Source organism: Polypterus senegalus, chromosome 3 (genome assembly GCF_016835505.1).
Source record: "Polypterus senegalus isolate Bchr_013 chromosome 3, ASM1683550v1, whole genome shotgun sequence".
In the NCBI taxonomy this organism is placed as follows: Eukaryota; Metazoa; Chordata; class Cladistia; order Polypteriformes; family Polypteridae; genus Polypterus; species Polypterus senegalus.
This window is the reverse complement of record NC_053156.1, coordinates 20,944,791-20,960,244: the sequence shown is the minus strand read 5'-3', so window position 1 is coordinate 20,960,244 and position 15,454 is coordinate 20,944,791.

The following is a 15,454-nucleotide window of genomic DNA, read 5'->3' as shown; positions in this document are numbered from 1 at the left end:
ATTTTATCTTAAAGTTATAAAAAGCATTATCACACCCTGGTGACCACTGGACCCCAAGCACAGTGGAGCACCTCAGCCGCCGACCTGCTCAGCCCCGAGCCTTCTGAATTGTAGCCTTCTGTCACCTTCCACTCTCCAAACATCTGCACTCAGACAGCACCGGGAGAAGATGATCCTAAACTCCAAATTCCAGTGGGTTTTCCTGGCAGGTACTGATGTGTATTGTATGCTAAATGATTTATTAGTATAAACAGAGCATAAAACTATCAGTTGTGTCTTAGCTGTTTTTTTTTTTTCTTTATTCTTTTTGATGTTTTGGCACTGAGGTGGTCCTGTAATTGGCACAGTTCTTCCACAGTGCCAGTCCCTACAGATAACCCAGTCCTCACATATGGCTGGTGTCTCCTCTAACTTCAGGTTTAACTCACTTTCTGTACCCTGGGTATCTACTCAATTCTGATCTAACATGCTTGCTCAACCAACCTACCTTGGTTCCAGTTTTGTCCTTTGCTCCAGTCTTGGAAGGGTTTGAAACAGGAAGCTGTTTATTTCCCAAAGATGGGAATGAAATATCAGGAAGAGGGTCCACCCACAAACTGCAAGCTCCCTATGCATCATCACATCTCCATCCCACACAAAATAAAGAGTCCTAGACATAATGTGCCAGACATGTGTTCCAACCTGCCCATCTAATCCTCCCCCTGCAAAACCACAGCCCAAACCACCCTAGCAGTCAAACAAATGTGATTAGTCCAGTATAGAGTTATGGGGATTTCAATGCCCCCCTGGTACTACCACATTGAAAAGGCATTGTTCCGGGAAGAAAACAGACAAAATCATTCTGTAGCTCCCATCAGATTCCTCCACACCAGATGCTGTCTGCTGCCACCTTGCTGCTCGTTATTTACGGTCCTCTGTCGGCTCACAATCCAAGATGCTGGCCTTTGGTTCTATTAATCTCAGGAAAGCTTTCCAGCATCTAACTCAGGTAAACTCAACTGTGGTTCAATTGTGTGCACAGGTATGAATGCCCTGCGGTGGGTTGGCACCCTGCCCAGGATTGGTTCCTGCCTTGTGCCCTGTGTTGGCTGGGATTGGCTCCAGCAGACCCCCCGTCACCCTGTATTCGGATTCAGCGGGTTAGAAAATGGATGGATGGATGGATGGTATGAATGCATCATGAATACAGAATGTAATACAGGAAGTGCTATACTGTATGTCTGCACATTGACATAAGAGTCTCTGTAAAGATGTACGACAGGGGTGCGTGTTTCTTACAGTAATTAGAAGAAAATTCCTGCTGCTGAAGGGGTTGTTGTTCAAGCAGCCATTTAGTTAACTTGCTAATTAATGGTGTTGTCACAACTAGGTCATTACTTTGGATCGATTCCCCCCAGTCCGATTCGTTTAGGTAGATGTAAGCCCACCAATTGAATCTTTTGTTGTGCTGGCAGATGTGTAAAGCACCGCCTGAATCATGATTCGTGACTCATTTGATTTCAGAATCAGTCTGACAATTCTTGCTCATTTGACTCGTGAACGAATCACCATGAGACGCGCAGTCCTCATTCTGTCTTATTTTTAATTATGCATCCTAAATGTGTTTTGCTTTCTGTATGGAAAACGGGTAATGGCATATAAATTATCAAGTTAAATATATCTTTATATACTCAGCAAAAAAAGAAACGTCCTCTGACTTTCAACTGTTTTTACTTTCAGTAAACTTAATGTGTAAATATTTGTATGAACACTAAAAGAGTCAACACCATAAGACATAAACTAAAAATGTCTCACAATGTGTCCCTGAATGAAGGGAGGCTCAAAATCAAAAGTACCAGTCAGTATCTGGTGTGGCCACCAGCTGCTTGAAGTACTGCAGTGCGTCTCCTCCTCATGGACTGGACCAGATTTGTCAGTTCTTGCTGTGAGATGTTACCCCACTCTTCCACCAAGGCACCTGCAAGTTCCTGGACATTTCTGGGGGGAATGGCCCTAGCCCTCACCCTGCGATCCAACAGGTCCCAGACGTGCTCAATTCCTTCGACGATAAACACGAATCCGTCCATCACCCCTGGTGAGACAAAACTGTGACTCATCAGTGAAGAGCACTTTTTGCCACTCCTGTCTGGTCCAGCGAAGGTGGGTTTGTGCCCATAGGCGGCGTTGTTGCTGGTGATGTCTGGTAAGGACCTGCCTTACAACAGGCCTACAAGCCCTCAGTCCAGCCTCTCTCAGCCTATTGCGGACAGTCTGAGCACTGATGGAGGGATTGTGTGTTCCTGGTGTGACTCGGGCAGTTGTTGTGGCCATCCTGTACCTGTCACGCAGGTGTGATATTCAGATGTACCGATCCTGTGCAGGTGTTGTTACACGTGGTCTTCCACTGCGAGGATGATCAGCTGTCCTTCCTGTCTCCCTGTAGCGCTGTCTTAGGCGTCTCACAGTGCTGGACATGGCAATTTATTGCCCTAGCCACATCAGCAGTCCTCATGCCTCCCTGCAGCATGCCTAATGCACGTTCACGCAGATGAGCAGGGACCCTGGGCATCTTTCACAGTCGGTAGACAAGTCTCTTTAGTGTCCTGCGTTTTTAGAACTGTGACCTTAAATGCCTACTTTCTGTGAGCTGTTAAGGTCTTAACGACCATTCCACAGGTGCATGTTAATTAATTGATTATGGTTAATTGAACATGCATGGAAAACATTGTTTAAACCCTTTACAATGAAGATCTGTAAAGTTGTTTGGATTTTTAAAACATTATTGTTGAAATACACAGTCCTGAAAAAGGGACGTTTCTTTTTCTGCTGAGTATACACACTCACCTAAAGGATTATTAGGAACACCTGTTCAATTTCTCATTAATGCAATTATCTAATCAACCAATCACATGGCAGTTGCTTCAATGCATTTAAGGATGTGGTCCTGGTCAAGACAATCTCCTGAACTCCAACCTGAATGTCAGAATGGGAAAGAAAAGTGATTTAAGCAATTTTGAGCGTGGCATGGTTGTTGGTGCCAGACGGGCCGGTCTGAGTATTTCACAATCGGCTCAGTTACTGGGATTTTCATGCACAACCATTTCTAGGGTTTACAAAGAATGGTGTGAAAAGGGAAAAAACATCCAGTATGCGGCAGTCCTGTGGGAAAATGCCTTGTTGATGCTAGAGGTCAGAGGAGAATGGGCCGACTGATTCAAGCTGATAGAAGAGCAGCTTTGACTGAAATAACCACTCGTTACAACCGAGGTATGCAGCAAAGCATTTGTGAAGCCACAACACGCACAACCTTGAGGCGGATGGGCTACAACAGCAGAAGACCCCAGGGGGTACCACTCATCTCCACTACAAATAGGAAAAAGAGGCTACAATTTGCACGAGCTCACCAAAATTGGACAGTTGAAGGCTGGAAAAATGTTGCCTGGTCTGATGGGTCTCGATTTCTGTTGAGACATTCAAATGGTAGAGTCAGAATTTGGCGTAAACAGAATGAGAACATGGATCCATCATGCCTTGTTACCACTGTGCAGGCTGATGGTGGTGGTGTAATGGTGTGGGGGATGTTTTCTTGGCACACTTTAGGCCCCTTAGTGCCAACTGGGCATCGTTTAAATGCCACGGGCTACCTGAGCATTGTTTCTGACCATGTCCATCCCTTCATGACCACCATGTACCCATCCTCTGATGGCTACTTCCAGCAGAATAAGGCACCGTGTCACAAAGCTCGAATCATTTCAAATTGGTTTCTTGAACATAACAATGAGTTCACTGTACTAAAATGGCCCCCACAGTCACCAGATCTCAACTCAATAGAGCATCTTTGGGATGTGGTGGAACGGGAGCTTCGTGCCCTGGATGTTCATCCCACAAATCTCCATCAACTGCAAGATGCTATCCTATCAATATGGGCCAACATTTCTAAAGAATGCTTTCAGCACCTTGTTGAATCAATGCCACGTAGAATTAAGGCAGTTTTAAAGGCGAAAGCGGGTCAAACACCGTATTAGTATGGTGTTCCTAATAATCCTTTAGGTGAGTGTATAATATACTACCATGGCTGTCCGTTTGTCTGTCCAGGATTTGAAATCACCTGTAGCTCGCAAAGCATTTGACCTATTGACCTGAAATTTAGTGCACATATACTACGTGACATCTACTATCCGCTCAGGGTGATGATTGACCTCCAAGGTTCTTTTTATGTTTATTTCATTGTAGAATGCAGGCACACAGGCGCAGTTCTCATCCCTACCACCTTCATCTTCACTTCCCCTACCTCTTCATATCTTAAATCATTCTTGAGGCAGATTGAAGACTTAAGTGCCAGTTTAAGGTTATTTTTCTTTTTCTTTTATTTTATTGTAAAATCAACTCTTGGCAGTGGCCAGCAAGGCAAGCATGCGGCACATGCATACGGGCACCATTCTCATCCATACCACCTTCACAGTCACTTCCTCAACCTCTTCATATCCTAAATCATTCTTGAGGCAGCTTGAAGACTTAAGTGCCAGCTTAAGTGAAAAATTAAGGAACAGGTACTAAGTAATTGCAACACAAACACCGACTTAATCAGTTTTAACGTGATAAGATGCCGACGAAAATAGAGAAGAAGCGGGCTGCTAGGGTGGAGAAAAGAAGAGCAAGCGCATCAACCTCTGAGTAAACGAATGCTAAAAGTACAGAGAAAGAGCATGAAAACTAGGAATGATTAAGTCAAGTGTATTCACTGAAGGTTATCGTATAGTACGCCGATAATGGTAATTATTAATATATAAATAATTATACATTTACAGTACATAGAAATACTGGCTGTCCCCTGCGGCTCCTCCCACATAGTAGTGAAACAGGGCAGACTTTAAAAATCAATAAACAAATGTTGCCCGCAGCCTCTGTCTCGGATTAGTGTGAATACATCGCTCCTGCAAGCGAACTATGATACTTAGCATGATGACAGAAGTCGCAAACTCGACCAGATTGTTCAAGCAAATTATAGAAAAAAACCTGATCTAAATCCGTTAAGTACTTCTCTTGTGCAAAGTGGACAGGCAGACAGACGTTGGACTTTATATATAGAGTCATATGAAAAAGTTTGTGAACCCCTCTCAGCCTGCATAATAATTGACTCTCCTTTCAACAAAAAAGATAACAGTGGTATGTCTTTCATTTCCTAGGAACATCTGAGCACTGGGGTGTCTTCTGAACAAACTCAGTATTTAGTTTTATGAAATTAAATCAAATGTGAAAAAGTGGCTGTGTACAAATGTGGGTCCCCTTGTCATTTTGCTGATTTGAATGCCTGTCACTGCTCAATGTGGATTACTGGAAACACCATATTGGTTGGATTAGCTCATTAAGCCTTGAACTTCATAGACAGGAGTGTCCAATCATGAGTGGTAAAAGGTATTTAAGGTGGTCAATTACAAGTTGTGCTTCCTTCCCTTTGACTCTCCTCTGAAGAGTGACAGACAGCATGGGATCCTCAAAGCAACTCTCGAAAGATCTGAAAACAAAGATTGTTCAGTGTGATGGTTTAGGGGAAGGCTACAAAAAGCTAATCTTAGAGATTTAAACTGTCAGCTTCAACTCTAAGGAATGGAATCAGGAAATGGAAGGCCACAGGCACAGTTGCTGTTAAACCCAGCAGGAAAATACAGGAGTGCCACATGCACAGGATTGTGAGAACGGTTACAGACAACCCACAGATCACCTCCAAAGACCTGCAAGAACATCTCGCTGCAGATGGTGTATCTGTACATCGTTCTACAATTCAGCACAATTTACACAAAGAACATCAGTATGGCAGGGTGATGAGAAAGAAGCCCTTTCTGCACTCACGCCACAAACAGAGTCACTTGTTGTATGTCAATGCTCATTTAGAGAAGTCAGATTCATTTTGGAACAAAGTGCTTTGGGCTGATGAGACACAAATGGAGTTATTTGGTCAGAACAAAAAGTGCTTTGCATGGCGGAAGAAGAACACCGCATTCCAAGGAAAACACCTGCTACCTCCTGTCAAATTTGGTGGAGGTTCAATCATGCTGTGGGGCTGTGTGGCTAGTTCAGGGACTGGGGGTCTTGTTAAAGTTGAGGGTCAGATGAATTCAACCCAAGATCAACAAATTCTTCAGGATAGTGTTCAAACATCAGTCACAAAGTTGAAATAAGCAGGGGTTGGATATTCTAACAAGACAATGACCCAAAACACAGTTCAAAATCTACAAAGACATTCATGCAGAGGGAGAAGTACGATGTTCTGGAATGGCCGTCACAGTCATCTGACTTGAATATCATCGAAAATCTATGGGATGATTTGAAGCAGGCTGTCCATGCTCGGCAGCCATCAAATTGAACTGAACTGGAGAGATTTAGTATGAAGAATGGTCAGAAATACCTCCATCCAGAATCCAGACACTCATCACAGGCTACAGGAGGACAGCGTCGAGAGGCTCAAAGGAGCAAAAGGAGGCTCAGCTAAGTATCGATGTCATATCTCTGTTGGGGTGCCCAGATTTATGCACCTGTCTAATTTTGTTATGATGCATATTGCATATGTTCTGTTAATCCAATAAACTTAATGCCACTGCTGAAATACCACTGTGTCCATAAGGCATGTCAGATATTAAAAGGAAGTTCAGTCAATGAGAAACAAAAATCCAAAGAATTAAGAGGGGTTCCCAAACTTTTTCATATGACTGTATAGAGATATCTATAAATTAATAAATAATTATATTATTAATATACTCTGTACTTTAAAATAAGGAATAAGTTATTAAATTATATATTTCTGAGGCAATCAGAGGGGACCCCATGGACGTCCCATATACACGAGACCATAAATTAATCACATGAATCAAAATAATTCAATCAGTAAGATGAATCGAAATGTCCACTGCCCACTGCAGGGCGAACACAAATACAAATACATCGGGGAATATTTAAGCATTGTCAATTCACTCGCAGTCTTACATGAACTCCATGCAGGCAGCACATGGGACGAAACTCCAAGACTACTTACTGTAGTGCTAACACTACATCACCATGCACCTGATTCACTGATTAACATATTTACATTAACTGTGGCCTTAAAAATTGAGGAACCATTACCCTTCAGTTGAGGCTGACTTTATTAACAGAGTTACACTGTGGATGGGACATGCCCCAAAGGCCACTCTTAAACACCACCAAATGTCAGTAATACCTCAAATTTACATTCACTCAAGTTTTGGTTCCTCAGTTCTCCCATGGTTTGAAAGTAAATATGTCCCTCGGGAACATGGAGAAATGTATATGGTAATTAGGTCATGAATATTCATAAAGGACTTTTTAAGCCATTATATGGTTACTGGTAGGAGACGTGGTGTAGCTAAAAGCGTGTGCACATGCACATAAGTTTTAGTTTCATTTCAGAGTTATAAAGGAATATGGAGTGGGACCTGGCATATGTACAGTTTTATAAATCCAAGATTTTTTGTGCATACGTAGTTTTTGTGTTTCTGGCGTAAGCAAAAGTTTGGGTTGGAATCTAAGCAAGGTTTTATACATGAGGCCCCTAATGATTTGTTAGCCCTCAGCCTATTTAATTTAAGAAGCACTGCTTCCTCTACAATTTCCAAATCGCTAAGTACCTCCTTAGTAGTCCCTGTTACTGCTGGAGGTTATCGATGTTTTTACATGTATAAACTTCAATAAAGTGCAAGTTGACAGCATTTATTACTTAACTGCCTGTTGTGAAAGGCGCTATATAGCGCCCGACCCGGCACAGACTGGCGCAGAGTGCGTGTAAAAATCACACAGGCTTATTAAACAGCGGCTCACGGCAAGCCAATGTCAAATCGACCTCCTGTATCCGGCAAAACTGAAAGTGGAATGGCAGGGTCATTTCTATGTTTAAGCTAGCAAGGAGGAGGCAGAAAATGAGTTAAGAAAGCTGATCCGGGACTATTCTGATACATAATTGTGAGTCATGGCGGTAAATGATAAAGCTAGGATTAATAATCTACTGTCTGATCTATTTGTTTTTAAAATACGGGTTTTTTATCAGCATATATTCTCATATTCTTATATTATTATTACTTACTTATTACTTATCATTACTTAGTATTACTAGGGCTAAATGTTTGTGTTTTATTGTGCTTAATTACGTTTTCCTCCTCCTTTTTTTTTTCTTTTCTAATTATTTCATGTGTACCCTAAATGAGACTGTTCAATATCATACCCTTGGTTTGCTGTTATTGCTATTACTGCATTAAGACTTGTTATGCTTGTTTTGGACACATCTTTAACACCATCACCTGGGTTTATTATCTGGGGATATCATCTTAATGCACTAAAATTGATGAAGATTATATGTATGTATGTATGTATATATATATATATATATGTATATGTGTATATGTATATATATATATATATATTAAGTGCAAAATTCTTTTCTTTTTTTTTTTTTTTCCTCTTTTAAAGACTATATTGGTAACAGATATCTCTATCTTTTAACCTTAAAGCGCCACTGCATGGGGGCTTGATGTGCTTTGGGCGTGCTCTGTCTCTGGGTATGTCAGAGGACTGGGACTGCATGAAGTGGGTTTTAGCCTCACCTGGGGAGGCAAAAAGGGAGGGTGGGGGGTTAAGGGGGAAGAGAGCAGGCTTGATCTATATCTAATCTATCATCTCAATCTTTATAATTATAACTATCAACGTAATAATAAGCTGCATGGCAACAACTCTTGGGGGAATAGGAAATTAAGACCTAAACTATTTCACTTCCAGTTAAGACTATAATATGACACCAAAAACTCAGAATCAGTGTCTCCATGATGGGACAGTTAACCGTAAGCTGGAATGTTAAAGGCCTGAATCACGAATTAAAGAGAAAGAAAGTACTTTCTCACCTAACAGGTCTAAATGCTAAAATAGTATTTTTACAGGAAACCCACTTACTAAGTAAGGATCAGTTCCGGCTGCAAAAGACTGGACTGGCCAAATGTTCCATTCTAGTTTTACAAAGAAAACTAGAGGGGTGGGAATTCTCATACATAGAACAGTACCATTTGTAGCATCAGATGTAGTATTGGATCCTGAAGGGAGATATGTGATGGTCATGGGAGACTTATCTAACTGTAAAATGATTTTGATAAATGTTTATGCACCTAATGTTGATGATAAGGAATTTATACAAAATTTATTTGCATCCATTCCCAATCTGAACACTCATAAACTTATAATGGCTGGGGACTTTAATTGTGTTCTAAATCCACTTTTAGATAAGACTTCCTCCACAGGGGAACGGCAACTAACACCGCAAAGATAATTACAAAGTTTATAACTGATCACAACTTATCAGATCCCTGGAGGTTTTTAAACCCAAATTCAAGAACATATTCTTTCTACTCACCAGTACATCATTGCTACTCAAGGATTGATTACTTCTTTATAGATAATAACTTCTTGCCTAAGATTAAATCTTGTAAATACGATGCTATTGTTATTTCAGACCATGCTCCGATGATCTTGGAGCTGAAATTACTAAGCCCCATACACTCACCCGCAGATGGCGTCTCAATCCGCTTCTATTAGCTGACGAGAATTGTACTGAATTTATATCCAAACAAATTGAATTCTTTCTAGAGACAAATACATCCCTGAGATCTCTGCAGGAATACTCTGGGAAACTCTTAAGGCCTTCTTAAGAGGACAGATTATCTCATATCTTTCCCACAGAAATAAATCCGAAGCGAAGAAAGTAGCAGAGATAAAAGCGAAATTACTAAAATAGATGAAGAACATGCCAGACTACCAAGCGAGACTCTACATAAGAGGAGGCAGGCTCTACATTCAGAATTAAACCTCTTGACAACTAAAGAAACCGAACAACTAATTTACAAATCCAGACATCATTATTATGAACATGGAGAAAGCTAATAAGCTTTTAGCGCAACAAATTCACAAGCAAGAAGTGCATAGCGCAATCTCGGTAATTACTGTGGAACGAGTGCCGATGTCATACAACCCGTATCAATATGGGCCAACATTTCTAAAGAATGCTTTCAGCACCTTGTTGAATCAATGCCACGTAGAATTAAGGCAGTTTTAAAGGCGAAAGCGGGTCAAACACCGTATTAGTATGGTGTTCCTAATAATCCTTTAGGTGAGTGTATAATATACTACCATGGCTGTCCGTTTGTCTGTCCAGGATTTGAAATCACCTGTAGCTCGCAAAGCATTTGACCTATTGACCTGAAATTTAGTGCACATATACTACGTGACATCTACTATCCGCTCAGGGTGATGATTGACCTCCAAGGTTCTTTTTATGTTTATTTCATTGTAGAATGCAGGCACACAGGCGCAGTTCTCATCCCTACCACCTTCATCTTCACTTCCCTACCTCTTCATATCTTAAATCATTCTTGAGGCAGATTGAAGACTTAAGTGCCAGTTTAAGGTTATTTTTCTTTTTCTTTTATTTTATTGTAAAATCAACTCTTGGCAGTGGCCAGCAAGGCAAGCATGCGGCACATGCATACGGGCACCATTCTCATCCATACCACCTTCACAGTCACTTCCTCAACCTCTTCATATCCTAAATCATTCTTGAGGCAGCTTGAAGACTTAAGTGCCAGCTTAAGTGAAAAATTAAGGAACAGGTACTAAGTAATTGCAACACAAACACCGACTTAATCAGTTTTAACGTGATAAGATGCCGACGAAAATAGAGAAGAAGCGGGCTGCTAGGGTGGAGAAAAGAAGAGCAAGCGCATCAACCTCTGAGTAAACGAATGCTAAAAGTACAGAGAAAGAGCATGAAAACTAGGAATGATTAAGTCAAGTGTATTCACTGAAGGTTATCGTATAGTACGCCGATAATGGTAATTATTAATATATAAATAATTATACATTTACAGTACATAGAAATACTGGCTGTCCCCTGCTCCTCCCACATAGTAGTGAAACAGGGCAGACTTTAAAAATCAATAAACAAATGTTGCCCGCAGCCTCTGTCTCGGATTAGTGTGAATACATCGCCCTGCAAGCGAACTATGATACTTAGCATGATGACAGAAGTCGCAAACTCCACCAGATTGTTCAAGCAAATTATAGAAAAAACCTGATCTAAATCTGCTAAGTACTTCTCTTGTGCAAAGTGGACAGGCAGACAGACGTTGGACTTTATATATAGAGTCATATGAAAAAGTTTGTGAACCCCTCTCAGCCTGCATAATAATTGACTCTCCTTTCAACAAAAAGATAACAGTGGTATGTCTTTCATTTCCTAGGAACATCTGAGCACTGGGGTGTTTTCTGAACAAACTCAGTATTTAGTTTTATGAAATTAAATCAAATGTGAAAAAGTGGCTGTGTACAAATGTGGGTCCCCTTGTCATTTTGCTGATTTGAATGCCTGTCACTGCTCAATGCTGATTACTGAAACACCATATTGGTTGGATGAGCTCATTAAGCCTTGAACTTCATAGACAGGAGTGTCCAATCATGAGTGGTAAAAGGTATTTAAGGTGGTCAATTACAAGTTGTGCTTCCTTCCCTTTGACTCTCCTCTGAAGAGTGACAGACAGCATGGGATCCTCAAAGCAACTCTCAAAGATCTGAAAACAAAGATTGTTCAGTCTGATGGTTTAGGGAAGGCTACAAAAGCTAATCTCAGAGGTTTAAACTGTCAGCTTTAACTGTAAGGAATGGAATCAGGAAATGGAAGGCCACAGGCACAGTTGCTGTTTAACCCAGCAGGAAAATACAGGAGTGCACATGCACAGGATTGTGAGAATGGTTACAGACAACCCACAGATCACCTCCAAAGACCTGCAAGAACATCTCGCTGCAGATGGTGTATCTGTACATCGTTCTACAATTCAGCACAATTTGCACAAAGAACATCTGTATGGCAGGGTGATGAGAAAGAAGCCCTTTCTGCACTCACGCCACAAACAGAGTCACTTGTTGTATGTCAATGCTCATTTAGACAAGCCAGATTCATTTTGGAACAAAGTGCTTTGGACTGATGAGACACAAATGGAGTTATTTGGTCAGAACAAAAAGTGCTTTGCATGGCGGAAGAAGAACACCGCATTCCAAGAAAAACACCTGCTACCTCCTGTCAAATTTGGTGGAGGTTCCATCATGCTGTGGGGCTGTGTGGCTAGTTCAGGGACTGGGGGTCCTTGTTAAAGTCGAGGGTCAGATGAATTCAACCCAATATCAACAAATTCTTCAGGATAATGTTCAAGCATCAGTCACAAAGTTGAAGTTAAGCAGGGGTTGGATATTCCAACAAGACAATGACCCAAAACACAGTTCAAAATCTACAAAGGCATTCATGCAGAGGGAGAAGTACAATGTTCTGGAATGGCCGTCACAGTCCATCTGACTTGAATATCATCGAAAATCTATGGGATGATTTGAAGCAGGCTGTCCATGCTCGGCAGCCATCAAATTGAACTGAACTGGAGAGATTTTGTATGAAGAATGGTCAGAAATACCTCCATCCAGAATCCAGACACTCATCACAGGCTACAGGAGGACAGCGTCGAGAGGCTCAAAGGAGCAAAAGGAGGCTCAGCTAAGTATTGATGTCATATCTCTGTTGGGGTGCCCAGATTTATGCACCTGTCTAATTTTGTTATGATGCATATTGCATATTTTCTGTTAATCCATTAAACTTAATGTCACTGATGAAATACCTACTGTGTCCATAAGGCATGTCAGATATTAAAAGGAAGTTCAGCCAATGAGAAACAAAAATCCAAAGAATTAAGAGGGGTTCCCAAACTTTTTCATATGACTGTATAGAGATATCTATAAATTAATAAATAATTATATTATTAATATACTCTGTACTTTAAAATAAGGAATAAGTTATTAAATTATATATTTCTGAGGCAATCAGAGGGGACCCCATGGACGTCCCATATACACGAGACCATAAATTAATCACATGAATCAAAATAATTCAATCAGTAAGATGAATCGAAATGTCCACTGCCCACTGCAGGGCGAACACAAATACAAATACATCGGGGAATATTTAAGCATTGTCAATTCACTCGCAGTCTTACATGAACTCCATGCAGGCAGCACATGGGACGAAACTCCAAGACTACTTACTGTAGTGCTAACACTACATCACCATGCACCTGATTCACTGATTAACATATTTACATTAACAGTGGCCTTGAAAAATTGAGGAACCATTACCCTTCAGTTGAGGCTGACTTTATTAACAGAGTTACACTGTGGATGGGACATGCCCCAAAGGCCACTCTTAAACACCACCAAATGTCAGTAATACCTCAAATTTACATTCACTCAAGTTTTGGTTCCTCAGTTCTCCCATGGTTTGAAAGTAAATATGTCCCTCGAACATGGAGAAATGTATATGGTAATTAGGTCATGAATATTCATAAAGGACTTTTTAAGCCATTATATGGTTACTGGTAGGAGACGTGGTGTAGCTAAAAGCGTGTGCACATGCACATAAGTTTTAGTTTCATTTCAGAGTTATAAAGGAATATGGAGTGGGACCTGGCATATGTACAGTTTTATAAATCCAAGATTTTTTGTGCATACGTAGTTTTTGTGTTTCTGGCGTAAGCAAAAGTTTGGGTTGGAATCTAAGCAAGGTTTTATACATGAGGCCCCTAATGATTTGTTAGCCCTCAGCCTATTTAATTTAAGAAGCACTGCTTCCTCTACAATTTCCAAATCGCTAAGTACCTCCTTAGTAGTCCCTGTTACTGCTGGAGGTTATCGATGTTTTTACATGTATAAACTTCAATAAAGTGCAAGTTGACAGCATTTATTACTTAACTGCCTGTTGTGAAAGACGCTATATAGCGCCCGACCCGGCACAGACTGACGCAGGGGTACGTGTAAAAAATCACACAGGCTTCATTAGTCCTTCAGCCATGGGGCACGTCTTCCCCGTGTCCCACAGGCCCAACACAGTCCCAAAAGCACTTTAACAACACAAAGCAACAACTCTCCACCTTGTACCACCACTCCTCTCAGGCAACCTTGTCCTCTTCCTCCCGATTCTGGCCCTTCAGTGGTGGAGGCTGGCCCGTTTTATACCCCACCCGGAAGTGTTCTAGGTGCTTGACCACCTGGTCCCAATTGCACCTCCAGGTGGGGCTGATGACTCGTCCAGCTGGGTTTTTGAGTCTCGGCAGCACCCCAACCAGGCTGTGGAGGACTCCATGTCCCATGGAGTCACGTGGAAGAGTGGGAAATGAACATTGGCCAGGGAGGCTGCCACCTAGCATCCCGAGGGAGGTATTGAGCTGTCCATGGTGGCTTCCCCGGAACATATGCAGCAGGGGCGTCCCGGCTGTCCATCACACTGTATATTCATACCTTGCCTTCGCCATTCCTAATTACGAAACTGCATTTGCTAAAAGTTTAATTGGTGTTTAGCAAGCATTAGTACAGGTTGCATTTAAATAATTCTCTTTTCTGTTGGATTTAAAAATTTTGATCATCATCACCATGACTTTGTTCCACATTTCCATTTGTTTCGGTTATTTAAGCCATTATTTAGTACTGACCTCACTAGTGAGTCCAACACTGAAGTATATTCAGCATTTCAGCATTTAGTGATGTTTGCCTCAGTGTCTGCTCCACTCCTTGTTAACTGACATTATATTAACTTATCAGGAAAACAACACAAGAGAGTCAAGCATTTAAAGTAAAGGCAAAAATATAAGGATTTCTAAATTTCTAATAAATGTTAAACCGTCATGACTAATTTTAAATGTAGAATAAGAGAATACGAGAAAAGACCAGCTAATTACACAATGAGATCAATTCAAGGGAAAATGACTCAGTGATAATGAAACTGATGGGAACAAAAGTAACGGGGGGGTCCCAGGCCTGAACTTGAGAAGCACTGTGGTAACCTTCCCACTACAGAAAATATGGAAAAATGTGTAATATACTGTTACTTCTGAACTAGACGCTGAAATGTAAAATAAATGTGCTTGCTTGTGTATGTGCTCATTCATACAGTAAATATGTATATGTGTGTATCTTCATTTGATGGAATTATATATTTACATGGCATGCATCTCTCTGATTTGTTTTGCTTACAGAGACCTGTTAGATACATTTATGGAGTTCTTGCTGCGAGAAGTACTATATAAAATAAAATTGGCCTATCAGTGAAAGACAGCTACAAGGATAAATCATATATAGTGCCTTTCAGACTTACCCATCTGCCAGCCAAAGTGTTTAAGAGACTGCTAGAGAAATCAGTCTTTTTTCTGTTTTATATAATGTCTTATGTACATTTTATAAACTACTTATCCAGTTTGGGGATTTGTTGTGCCAGTGTCTATCATGGCAGCAATAGACAGCAATCCCAGTCAGTTGAAGAGCGCACTCAGTCACATAGTGGCACTCATTCATAGCGAGCCAATTTAGAGTTGTTGCTAACACTAGCATGCACATCTCT